The sequence below is a fragment of the Falco naumanni genome, chromosome 5 (genome assembly GCF_017639655.2).
Source record: "Falco naumanni isolate bFalNau1 chromosome 5, bFalNau1.pat, whole genome shotgun sequence".
Classification (NCBI taxonomy): domain Eukaryota; kingdom Metazoa; phylum Chordata; class Aves; order Falconiformes; family Falconidae; genus Falco; species Falco naumanni.
Window position 1 is genome coordinate 79,627,004 of NC_054058.1, and position 13,340 is coordinate 79,640,343.

Consider the following 13,340-nt stretch of genomic DNA (forward strand, 5'->3'; position numbering starts at 1 on the left):
CTGGTTGTGGGTGCATTCATGCCATTAAAATGCCTCTTTTTGCCTTTTTTTTTTCTCTCTTGTTTAAAAAGAGTGTGTGTGTGTATATATACATTTCGGAGACCAAATGTTACATTACGAAACCGCATTTGCAAACAGCCACTAACGAGCATGTGGGAAGGAATTGAGAACTTCAACCAGTCCAACTGTGTTCGAACAGCCTGGCGACTGTGCGATGTGCAGAGGATACGGCCTTACGGACCTGTGGCTCAAATCTTGTCAGTCTTCAGTGGCGTCTCCAGCCCTCTCAATAGAGTCTTGAGGAAAAGGCTGCCATAGGTTTTCTCTCAGTGTAAGGAAGCAAAATTCTCTGTGAGAGTTCTTTGTTTCATATTCTCCTAACTATACATATATATATATATAATGGAACAGTGGTATTGTTCATGTATTCTGAACCTTAGTGGCACACTGGACAGCAGAGCCTGGACCTGAGATTTATTACAGATGTATAATGTTTACAGGGCAGAAGAATTGAGGGGAATCAATGGAAAATTGGTCACATGTCCCATTAAAAGTGTAAACAATACTCACGGGACACATTTGAGCTCCCTAAATCCTTTCACAATTAAAGAAAAAGACTGTAAAATCAACAGCTACCCTCCTTCAAACTTTATTTTTACTTATAATTAAGTATGCATAAATAACAAGAATATTGTGAGCTTAGATGAATGTCAAGCTGTTTCAGTTATTTGCTCTCTACGCAACTATGCATGTGAGGAATTTTATCTAGGTGCGCCCTAGCAGACTGTCAAAAGTATTTTACAGCATATTTCTCGAAAGCTACATTTTAACTTTAATTACATATCTGAGAAACTGTGGAATACAAAATTATTAATGTATCATATCTCTCAGAATCAAGAGAAGCTAAATCTCATCCATTGAAACTGAAGAAAAAAACCCAACAAAACTTAATAAGATCTAGTTATAGAAAGGGCTATATATGTTAGTAGGATGTTGCCAAAAACCTTTCTACTATTTCTTCTGAACAGTGCAAGGGCTGGTCCAGCAAATAACAAAGCATACAATCTGACTAGTAGCAATATACATAAAAATACTGAATGGCAGGGTTTACCTTTTCTACTTGAAGTAGTGGAAGACTGAATGCATCAGAAGTAAAAAAAAAAAAAAAAATAAATCAGAAAGAGCAAGAAATGAATATTGGGCAGTGAAGTAGGGAGGGAGAAAAACTGCTAGTCTGAAAAAAAATCATTATTCTAAACTTTTAAGAATTATAATTTTGTCCATTGTGTAGCATTTATAGTTACAGTCCAATTTAACACCCTACGCTTGAAACATCGGTACAATCTGTGGAAACTATTCATGCAGATCAAAAGCACAGTGTGGCTCTAAATAATTTCAGTGAATATTTTTTTTTTAGGTAAGATTTTTTTAAAGACCCCTGAAGGTAGACAACCTTGTAGCATGTAGCCAAATCAACTAATATGTCAACTAATACATCAAAGTGAAGTTTCCCTCTCATAGCATTGCCATAGTCTGTGGCTAAATGAAAGACAGTACCTTAGATGAGAATATGGAAATCAAAAGGTAATAAAATTTCTGTGAGAAAATAGGGACAAATACTACTAAAGGTTAAAACATTTTAAAGTTGCTGTATCAAAGGCTAATATTCTCATTAGATTCTCTCCATCTGTGTTGAGTCAAAGTTGAAGCAAAAATAAAAGGTAAAATTTCTTCTTTTTTGATACCATTCGTATTAGTAATTGTGTGGTCATCAGGTTTTCCCCAGGTTTTTATGGCTTCCAAACTGTCCGAGGTCTAGAACACATATTACAGGCAACTGAGCCTGTATTCGGTATTTATCAAAGTCTACAGCATTGATAGATTGTTTATATTTTTAGAGCAAATCTTTGACAATAAGAATAAAGCTATGCTGTAATGTTTTGTATGCTTTTACAATTTTAACAGAAATTTTCTCACATTTTCCATATGAACATTGTCATGTTATCTCATTTTCCTCTTTAGTCCCTATCAAACTAAGATTATATCTTTTTTAATACAGTGATCATTAATAACTGTATCGCTCTATATGTGTGTATCTATATCAATAGCTTGATAATAACTTGTGTGGATCTGAACCAAATATCAAGCAACGCTGCCTAGCTTTATGGCTCATTTTGTATTTCAGCAGCATCTTCCCTGTCTTCAAAGAAATTTTGGACTGAGAACTCACTACAAGATGTTTTGATGCTGGAGCGTGTCCAGAGAAGGGCAACGAAGCTGGTGAGGGGTCTGGAACACAAGTCTGATGAGGAGCGGCTGGGGGAACTGGGGTTCTTTAGCCTGGAGAGAAGGGGGCTCAGGGGGATCTTACCACTCACTACAACCACCTGAAAGGAGGTTCTAGTGAGGTGGGAGTTGGTCTCTTCCAAGTAACAAGTAATAGGACAAAATTAAATGGCCTCAAGTTGTGTGGGGGCAGTGGGGGTTAGATTGTATGTTAGGAAAAAATTCTTTGTCAAAGGGGTTGTCAAGCACTGGAACAGGCTGCCCAGGGAAGCGGTTGAGTCACCATCCCTGGAGGTATTTAAAAGACGTGGTGCTCAGGGACATGGTTCAGCGGTGGACTTGACAGTGCTGGGTCAATGGTTGGGCTCGATGGTCTTTTCCAACCTAAACGATTCTATGAGAAAGGAAAAATAGGTTAAGATTTTCAAGGTGTTTCTGCTGATTCCTTTTGTCATATTTCTTCTCTCCTGTACAGTGAATAGTTAGATCCAGTACAGTCTAAGGGGAACCCTGTATTTCACATAACAGCCAGATCTCCGTGGGCTTTATTTCAGGATTGGTTTTTGTTTATTACACAAGAATATAGGGCAGGCACTTAAATTACTTACATCATACATCCATTTTTATCCCATTTTTATTTTCTGAGGTTAGTAATAACCCAAGTGTTTTAGGGAAGGAAGGGCGTTTAATTGCTGTATCATGATTACCCCAAACCCACAATTAGTAACCTGCAGGTAGACTTCTATAGCCAGCAGAAACAAGTGGTAGTTAATGGGATTGAATAGACGCTGGAGTCCAGCTGTGGGTACTTGCAGCCACTGAGTGCAGGACTTCCCTCAGCCCAAGCTGAAGTCCTGGGGCAGTTGTAGAGATTCTCTGGCCACCAGTTGTACCTTCCATTTGGCTTCAAAGCATTGTTACAGTATGGATTTTCTCTCCTGGAAAATTCCTTTCATTATATTTCTGCCATCTTGTTTACTTACATATGTGCCCAGATGGGAAAGAAGTCCCAATAGGTTTTATATATGAAGTAAAAAATTACTCCTGAAATTTGGTAAAATTCTTATTTTGAGGCTTGTTCTGTTTTTCCCATGTTTATGTTATTTAAGAAGCCACTACCAAGTTCCACTGTAAGGTAATTCTTAGGTTTGACAGGCCAGTTAATGGAATTTTCTTTGTTGTGAACTGGATACATCTTACTCAAAATCTGTAGTAATCTTTTCAGAATTGAATACAACTTTTATGTTCTTTAAGGTAAGAAATACTTTAATAACATTATCTTATCAATTACTGGAATGTGTAACACAGACATCACAACATGTTGATTTCTAGCAATTATCATAAAACAGCATGCCCAGTTGCAGTGTTAATTCAGAATGGATATGAACTTGGATATCTCTCCTCCCCTTTCAGGAGGTGGGATACTTGTTAAATTAATCAGATGGGAAGATACAGCAGATTGAATAAATTCAAACAGTAGAAGAAAGCTATAAAGTCCAGCACAGAAGGAAAGCCAGATATATGAGACCAAGCCGTGACCATAGGATGGACAAATTGGAAGTGGCATTCAAAGATGATTAAAAAGTCAGTAGGGCCAATTAATTAAGACAACAAAGCAGAAGAAATTTCATTTACCTGAGAACCTAAAAAAAAAAATAAAAATCTAATCACATTGTAAGCTTTTACTCTGCTCCTTCTTCAGATGGTGTATTCATGAAAATGTCTCAGAAGAATGTTGGAATCCCCAAATAAAAAAGCTTTTTATGTTTTTATTATGCCTTTTTTTTCTTCAGGTATGAGGTAAGTTCTAGAAAATTACAGTGTATTCCAGAAACTAGAGAACACATACAGTGACTCATAAAACCAAAGTAGCCAGTATCTCTTAAAACTCATTGGGTGTTATCAAGGATTTGGAGGGTGGCAGCATTTCACCCTGCCTCGTGACCTTTCGTACAGACGCAAACAGCGCAGGCATAGATGGGTGCTAGAGAAAGACTTCATTTTACTCTTTAACCACACAGCCAAATTTAGAATAGAAAATTCAGATGCTGACAACACGTTACATGTTCACAGAAATGTTGGCTAAATGTGAGAAATATATTCTCCTTTCTTATGCAATCATGTTTTAGAAACAACATTTAATCTGTTCTTCAAATTTTGATTTCCTGATGTTTATCGTCAAGAACAAAAGCCAAAGCTTTACAAGTACAGAGGTACTTTAAAAAGTTAAAATTATCTATCCTGGCATTTTTGAACTGCTGAATGTTCTAATTCATGTGTTGTGACTCTGCATGTTTAGTTCTGTATTATTTTTTTATGCTTCCCACTCCGTATTGTAAATTCATACATAAAGATGAATCTGCGGCACTTTGTCAAATGAAATTATCCAACAACAAAAGCAATAACAGGATCTTCAGCACAGCATAAACAAGGACGCAGAACCACACATTTCATCTAAAATACCCATTACTGAACACAGTTGCCCACTGAAGCTTGAGGAGAGGAATGCCTTTCCTCAGCTACTCCAGCTGACTCTCAGATCGGCCTCGGAAAAGCTTTTCTCTGCCGTTACAGAAACAAACTCAGCTTGAGCAGGCACAAAGTGAGGACAAAGTACAGCTGAGATGGCAATTTTACTTCATATGCAAAATAAAAAAAAAAAAAAAGCAAGCTTTTTCAAAGCCCACCTTTGTCAAATATTTTCTGAATGTGAGTTCCTTTTCCCGCAGCGACCCAATAGTTTATTGCCTTGAATTATTTTGATGCTTCTCCTCTCTGGCTATTCCAGAGCTACTGATCAGCTCAGGCTTCTGCTGACTGCTGAGAAAAAGACATTTGCCAAGTCATCAACCTGTACTGCAATGGGCTGAAGGAGACCTGAGCAACGTTCAGACTGTTTATTCTAAAGGTGCATGTTTTAATAGTAGTAAAATACGTAATGTCCCACAGTCAGGCTGGTGGCAGGGGCTGGGGAGAGGGGAAAGGGGGGAAGGATGCATTTCCAAACCTGCCTGCCCTGCCAGGCAAGGCTGTGAGATGTGCTGGGAATTAGTTTGACTCAGGCAAACTGCTGTTTCACTTTAATAAACAAATGCATAATTGAGGCAAATCCTGCTTTCTTACAAGTTTTGTTATGAAAGGTTCACACGTCTTCGTGTGAAATCTAAGCATGACACTAATCAACACCTCCTAGTCATACATGTTCTATATATAACTTCTTTTCCTTCATGCACCAAGATTGTAACAGCTCTTTTCCCTTTCATTCAAACAGCAATTCTATCACTAATGTATTTCCTGCTTGAAAAAAAGCACTAAAAAAAAATATCTTATTTCTTGTTGATCTAATGTTATTCAGTTAATAGGGCCAAATGACAGCAAAATAGGTGCAGAATGCCCGGAAAAGCAAAATTAAGCACAATGGAGTGAGTGGGCAAGGGCTGCATGTCATTTTTCACCTCCAAACTGCTATTTTTTTCAGTCTTTGCATCTAACACAGTTGGGACAGTATCTTTCTATACAGGAAAAAGCTACCGATTAGAGAATTAGGGAAACAATGATCTAGATCCTGAACTTGTGGTGAATCAGTACTGTTTAATTACAGAGGCTGAAAATATATTCACATACATGTGAAAAATCTGCACCAAGAGAGAAAAATCATGAAGTGGTGATAAAGTAGAGGGTTGAGGGTTTTTTAGTTGTCGTTGGTTTTTTTTGGATTACACAGCTTTGCTTTATTTATATGGGGGGGAATCTCACTTTTTGACTGTGTTTTTGCTTACTATCTCACGTTCTTCCCATTTTTAACTTTTCAGTTGCTTAATATTAATTTCTTCCATTAAACTTGTCTTAGAAAAGAAATTTAAAAGTCAAAAGAAAGATTTTTTTGAAAGTGATTAACTGTGCTTCTTCATTAAATGTGCAAGAAGTGGAGAATGACACCTTACAGACAGACGTTTTTGAATCTGGACCCAATTAGCTGCCCAGTAAGGCTGAAAATGTGCATGCATGCTGACAGGTGGCCCCATGTCAAGACCTGGGCACTTGTGCTCATAGACATGCTGTTGTTTTCTTGGCTATTGCAAAGCATATGACCTCATTTATAAGAGAAGAGCCTTAAATTTGAGAATAGGATAGTGCATCTTTTGGGGGGTTAGGACGACGGGGTTATGTGGTTTGGCTTTTTATTGCTGTTGTTCAGCTAAGCTACCTGTTCAGAAAAACAAGGACTGCCTGTTGGAAGTGTAAATGGGCTCTCACGTGTGTACAGGAAACTTAATGAGATGCCAAACCCCTAACGCTGAGTTTTGTAGTTATAAAATGTGTGTGCAAAGCACAGGTTCATGCTGATGGCAGAAACCAGGATACTCAACTCTGCACACTAGTGGGTAAGAAAACACTTCTTTGATGGGAGAGAACCACATTGTGTTTTTCACTGCTCTAAATTGATCTTGTTTCACTTCAGCTGGAAGAAACTCTGTTTAGAATCAACAAGATGGTCCATAAACATGGGGAAAAGAGGGAAGAGTCAATGTTACATGCTTTTGAGTGCATTTTAAAGGGTACCATGTAGAATTTATGCACTGAAAATAGGATGTTAACTAGCCAAGCAGAAAGAGCATGATGTCTGATCACATAGTCATCAGAGTTTCATTTTTCTTTACCAAAGTGCTTGTAGACTGTCTGTCTGATCATCACCTGAGAGCAGCTAATGCAAAAATTAGTCTTTCACATATCCTAACTGCTTCTAGGCTCTCCTAGGCTACTTCTAGGGTTGAATAACAGAGATAAATTCAGTCTACTAAACTATATTCAGTAGAGAATTTAAAAGTTTCTGGTGGCTGATAAATGCTATAACATTTTTTAATCAGACAGCATATAAATCCCTTTTTCTTCTCTATTAATAAGTCAAGAACAAAACAGTCTTTTGTTGTATTGTAGTGACAAGTCAACAGAAGAGGCTATAAATATGAGGAAAAGCCTATTGGGATAACAGTTTGCACTCTGGTTTCCATTCCATTTGACTTGCTCACCCTGAACACTCACGACAGTGCGTAGGAAAATACTTTGCTGGCTGGTAAATGAAAACCTAGATGCAATTCTCCTCCTAAACCACTATCTCTTCAAGAAGAGAGGACAAAAGAAAGAAATGGGGGGTGTTGCCTCAGTAAAAGGCTCCTTATCTGTAATTAAAATAAAACCCTTTGCAAGTGGTATGGTTTAATCTCAGTTACCAAGCCAGCTGTGCTGGCAGCCAGGCTCTGCCAGGCTGGGATGCCATCCCAGAGGAATTTTGCATGGCAGTGCCCGTGCAAGAGTGAGAGCAATGCACTGCCAGGCAGGCAGGCTGCCCAGGGCAGGCAGCCCTGTAACTACAGTGGCACAGGTCCCAGCGGGACAGCTGCCTGGGAGAACTTGCTGGCTGAAAATTAGCTGCAGAACGTGTTTAAATATAGCAGCCATTGGTCTGGGTTGGGCACCTTACTGTCGCAATGAGCTTGCTATTCAGCTAAGGTTTCCCTGCTTACAATAACAGAAATGACTCTACAATAGACTTACTGTACGTATGAAGACAGTGCCTGTGGCTCCATAACGTTTGGTCAAACAGCCCCTTGAGAACCGCAGAGTGGCAATTTCAACCCCCGACAAAATGTTTCGTCACACTGGAGAATAAGGAATGGTGGCAAGAACAAAGAATGCGGAGGAGGGTCCAGTCAGCCTGGAAGAGGATTGACACATCCTTTCCTTGTGCTGATCCCTGAGGATAGAGTCCTCCAAACCACTTGCCTGGCAGAAGATTCCACATTTCTGAAAATCAGACTTCTGTTTAGGTAGAATGCTATTTACTCCCTAATTCAAGAACCAGGAATGTCAGTTTTTAGTAGTACTAGGGACTTACCGTTCAGTGTTTGGAAAGAAAATATGTTAAAATCTCTCTGCTCATAATCTATAAAAATGTGGTAACTGTCACAAATAAATTGTTTCAAGGACATGGAAACATGCTGAGCAAATCTATCAAATTTTGGATCAGATTAGGAGCTATTTCAGTGCAAGGAAACTATACATATGGAACTCCTTGAGTTTACAATTCCTTGATCTCCAGATCTCATTGATTTTCTTCCTTTCTGTGCCATGGTCCTTCTGTTGCTTGCATGATTTTATGGTATTTAAATTCTCCCTAAAGAAGATCACAGGCTCATTCTGCCGCAGTCTGTACAAATACAGTGAAAGAACCATTCTCCAGAAGACTGTGAAGGCTCACAATCAACATTCATAGATATGTTGATATAAAAAGATACAACAAAACTCAGTACATGAAATATTTACAAAGAGATTTACAAAGAGAAGTGGTCTGGTCAAGGTCATCAGAAAGATTAGTGGCAGAACCAGCAATACCATCCCAGACTCTGTACTGGGAATCAAGGGCTATAGCCACTACTCTATAGTTGCTAGATCTCTTTATACGCAACATGACGTATAGCCACAAATGCAAATGTATCAAAATAATTTCCACTCAATTGTACTCTCCTCTGTAAATCAGGAACTAGAAGCTATTGCCATGCACTCAACAGCATCGGTATTAATTGGTCCCATTTCGTATTCTTTTTGTCTGACCAATGCAGCTTGACAGTCTCTAATGGGATTTTCAGATGCACACCATGGATTCTTAAGTGATCACTTTTTCTCCCCAAACATATGAGTTCTCTCTTATTCAGACCTACTTCCATACCCTTCTGGTACCTAATTTCCAAGTCTGCAATGAAATGCTAATTCTTTTTAATCTTTTTTTTTCCCTTTGTAATTGCAGAAACTGACAAATACATGAGTTAATCTAGCAGATGTTTTTCACTAAATGCAACACTATTTCATTCACTCTTTTAAAACTTTTTTTATAAATTAAGCATTTTGTATTTAGCGATACTAGTAGAATTTTACAAATTTAAAGACAAATTAAATATATTCTCTCCACACCAGAGGTCATACTTAGTCCCTGTAGCTTGAGCATATTACAGATATATGAGACTAATTATCAGGGATCCAGGACGGAGAGTGTAGCTTGCTGGGTGAAAAGGGAATGCTGAAACCATTCACTGAATACCCCTTAGCCATTGGACTGACACTGTATTTCTAGCGTTACATATCTATGTCCTGGATGGATATTCTCCACTGAGTGGAGACTGGCATTGCTCCAAAGTATAGACATGTTTAAAAAGTACAGATTAAAAGCCTGCTATTAGTACCAAATGCAGTTCTAAATGGTGTAGAAAATAATCCAGACTAATCAATATTTTCATGAAGGCTTTTATATCCATAGAAGTCCCAATTGTTGTAATGCATGAAATCAGCAGCCCATTTACTGAATAAAATAGCCTTTCAGGCCTGACAAAGGAGCAATGTGGTAAGGTGGGTTTTTTTTAATTGTTGACTCACTACTACAGGATGTTTACAAATAAATCTATATTCATACGTAATGTTTGTGCAGTACTCCATTGACTGTGACATTATTTTAAAAAATGGATCACATTATTATTTTGAAAAAAGCTGAATTACACAAAGATCGTCAAAAAGCCTGCCTGCTTAACTCTTCTCTGTTTTTATGTAAGATTGGCTGTCTCATTTTTTGGCCTATCCCAAAGCTAAATTTACCTGTGAGTTTGGCTAGGTATATAAGACCACACAGTTTTTAAAGAAGATTTGTAATGGATGTTATAAAAATATTCAGGTATTCTTTTGGAAGTAGAAAACCCCTTGTCCATTTAATTGGCCCTATATTTTAAAGCACTTAAATCCATTTTATCATTATTTATACTCTATGTATTATTTACTACACATTGAGCAAACCAACGATTCTAAATGGCAGTGCCCTTACGCAGGTTTGTACCCTACACTTGCAGTGACAGAAGTTCAAACATCCTCTTGTAGGTATTGTCTTCAAAGCTGTTATACTTATTGCATCAAAATATTCTGGCAGACTTTGCTGAGGCTCTATCTTAATCTTAATTCTTTTCCCTAGCCTATGGATCTTGTTTCTCTAACCTTTCTGAATAACTAAGATCATTGTGTTGCTGTGGCACACTGTTTGCCCTTAGCTGCACCTTCTCCATTTCTGTAATATCCTGTTTTATAACAGGGTGACCTGCACTGTGCCATTTTCTTAATATGGACTCATTAGTCTCTTGGGCTGTGCTTGGATAATTTCCTCAAATTTTTATTGAATAATCATATCTATACTTTTCCAACTTATTGTTTGCTATTGCCTTTCTTTTGGCTAATAAACACCACACAAATTAGCTCACATTTTTTCCAGCAATGTAAAACCCATTCTTTTTTTTGCAGTATAGTAATTTGGTTTAAATCAGGGGCATGTGAAGGCCATCGGGATGATCTTACCGGTCTCTTTCCTTCTCCCACTGGAAGTGGAACATCCCACTCTCTCTGTCTCTGGTCCATTGCCAAACTGCCTCTTCATTCATCCTTTCTCCCCACTCCCTGGAAGTCCCTCTTACACTGCGACTGAGGACTCCACAGTGAGTATCGAAAGCCAAGGACCGAATGATTTAGAAGCTACAAGAATATGAACACAGTGATGGGGACAAGAGGTGTAGGAGGTCCATGGTGGGATGAGAGGAATGCTTCCTAAGGAAGCAGAGGTGCAGCTAATGGAAATGAGAATACTGGGAGAGGGAGAAAGTGTGTTGGGGATGGATTTTATGGCACTTAAATTCTCCCTAGAGAAGACAGCAGACAAGGACAGAGCAGGAAGAAAAATGGGGTCACTTGGTCAATGTTTACATGCAGCCGGACAAAAAAAAGCATCACAAATCTAAACCAATTTCCTTACAGTATCGCCAGCAAAACACATGTTCATCTTCACTGTGCTTGCATTTTGAACTTTACAACTGCTCATTGTCACCAAACCATATTCAAATCACACCTGTACATATGACTTCTTAAAATGAGCTAAAATGGGGGTGGGGGGGTGGGGGGGGGGGGTGGCACACACTGATCTCTTTCCATGGCATTTTGCTTGTAATTGTAATTGAGTCCCACAAGGTGACACATACTGAGTATGTCACCATCGGTTTTACCAGATCAGGCTCTCCATAGATAAATGTGATCCTGAGATCAAAACAGAACGGCCAAACTGCTAGCTGCAACAGGTTTTGACACCCGAGCTCCAAAAATGGGATTTGAGTACCAATACTTACAGCTCAGAAGGCGTAAAGTGTCTGATAAAAATTGAGCAATGCCTTTTGATATCAGTAATTCTGTATGTTGCATGTATTTTTCTAAGTCACCTATTTAAGAATTCAAACCAACATGGAAAAATAAATCCATGAATATTACAGCTCCACTGTCCTAGGGAGAAAAGGATTATTTCTACTACAAAACCCATTTTTATAGCCCTTACTTTTCTTCAGTCAGGTGATTCCAAATTGAGTTTTCAGGTGGAAATTGGTCATGTTTTCCTTAAGAAAAGCCCAATAAAAACACCAAAGAGATTTTAATTTCACACACTGTGTTTTACATGGACAAAAATGAGAGCAAGGCAACTTAGGAAAACTCAGATCTGCAACATAAGAAGGGTGAAAGAAATAACGGGAAGTAATTTTTACTCCTTGCCCACAGTACCCTGTTTGGGGCTGGGGTGGAGGTTAGAAGGGGGAGCAGGCTTTTCCCCACATCTGCCAACATGTAATGGTGGCAGCAAGTAATTGCACGTTTTTTTCTCTTTCCCAGGACAAAACATTTCTTCTGTCACCTCTAAGGACTAAGTATGTGTATGCCACCATCTCAGGGAGCTGCAAACCTGGCCATATGCTCTAGACTGGGTGAGTCTCCTGCTCTGTACCCTCCAGGCAGTGGAGCGTACTGGTGGCTCTCAGGATTAACTACACCTTCCTGCTCCGCCTTCCCGTAGACACTTCAACCTGACCCAGAATGCAGAGCTATTCCCGTGTTAGTTTAGAGGTAAGTTTGTTTATTTTTTTCTAAATACAGTGTGTGTTATGCGGGGCATGTGTCTTCTGACATGGAAATTGTAGCTTTGCAAGAAGTCATATGCACATGTTTAAATCTATGACCATGCCATGCAAAGATGCTGGCTGAGTAGGAAGGACCTTACAATGTCAGATGGAGTTAACATATTAAACAGGAAAAGGGGAAGGCAACACAGATCTACTGCACCAAAACCCAGTTGTTAATGTTGGATGTCCAACAGAACCCACGCTCTTAGTAGTTCCGTATCTGCTAACATTAAGGTGCTGCTTCAGCCCTCCCAACCTTTTTACTTGCTACACAATGCAAGTGCAACAACTATTAAATCTTCAGTAAGCCTGAACTGGGCCATCTTTCTGCTTCAGAGACTCTGTTGTGTTCTGAGAGGTAGATCTGGAGTTAGATTTGGAACCCTGCTTAAATATTTTAAATTCCATATTTTAAAGAAAAAAAAAACAACAACCAAAAACAAAACAGCAAACCCACAACATTTTTTAATGTTGATCATTAAGACATTTATGGCACAAAACTTCTGTTGCATATTTTTGACTCGCTGGTTTCAGCTGATAATTTTTCATGCTTTATGTGTGCATTTTGCAACATGTTCCTTAAGGTGCATATTGGTCAGCATCAAAATATTATTATGTAACTCACAACAGACAGAATATGAGTAGTGCCAAACAGATTATTCTGGGTAGCTTTTTAGTATCAAACACAAGGGAATATCGGCATGAGAGAGATTGGATTGGGAATATAAATTTGTAATTACAAATTACATTTAATTAAAAAATTATATAACAGATTAGCTATAGCATTACTTTCTGTAATTTTCAGAATCACAACAAAAATATATTAGTGCATTATGATATCTTTTCATATGTAGCGATTTGTTTAACAGCAGTTTGCATAAATTAACAGAAAGCAGAAGAATCTCTACAAACACGAGGGAATTCACAAGGCAAAATGATAGGGAATCACTTCATTTCCAATCCCACTATGCTATCCATAAAGAAAATGATGCCCATGCTTCTACAGGCATAGAAATACCGTCACAGAGA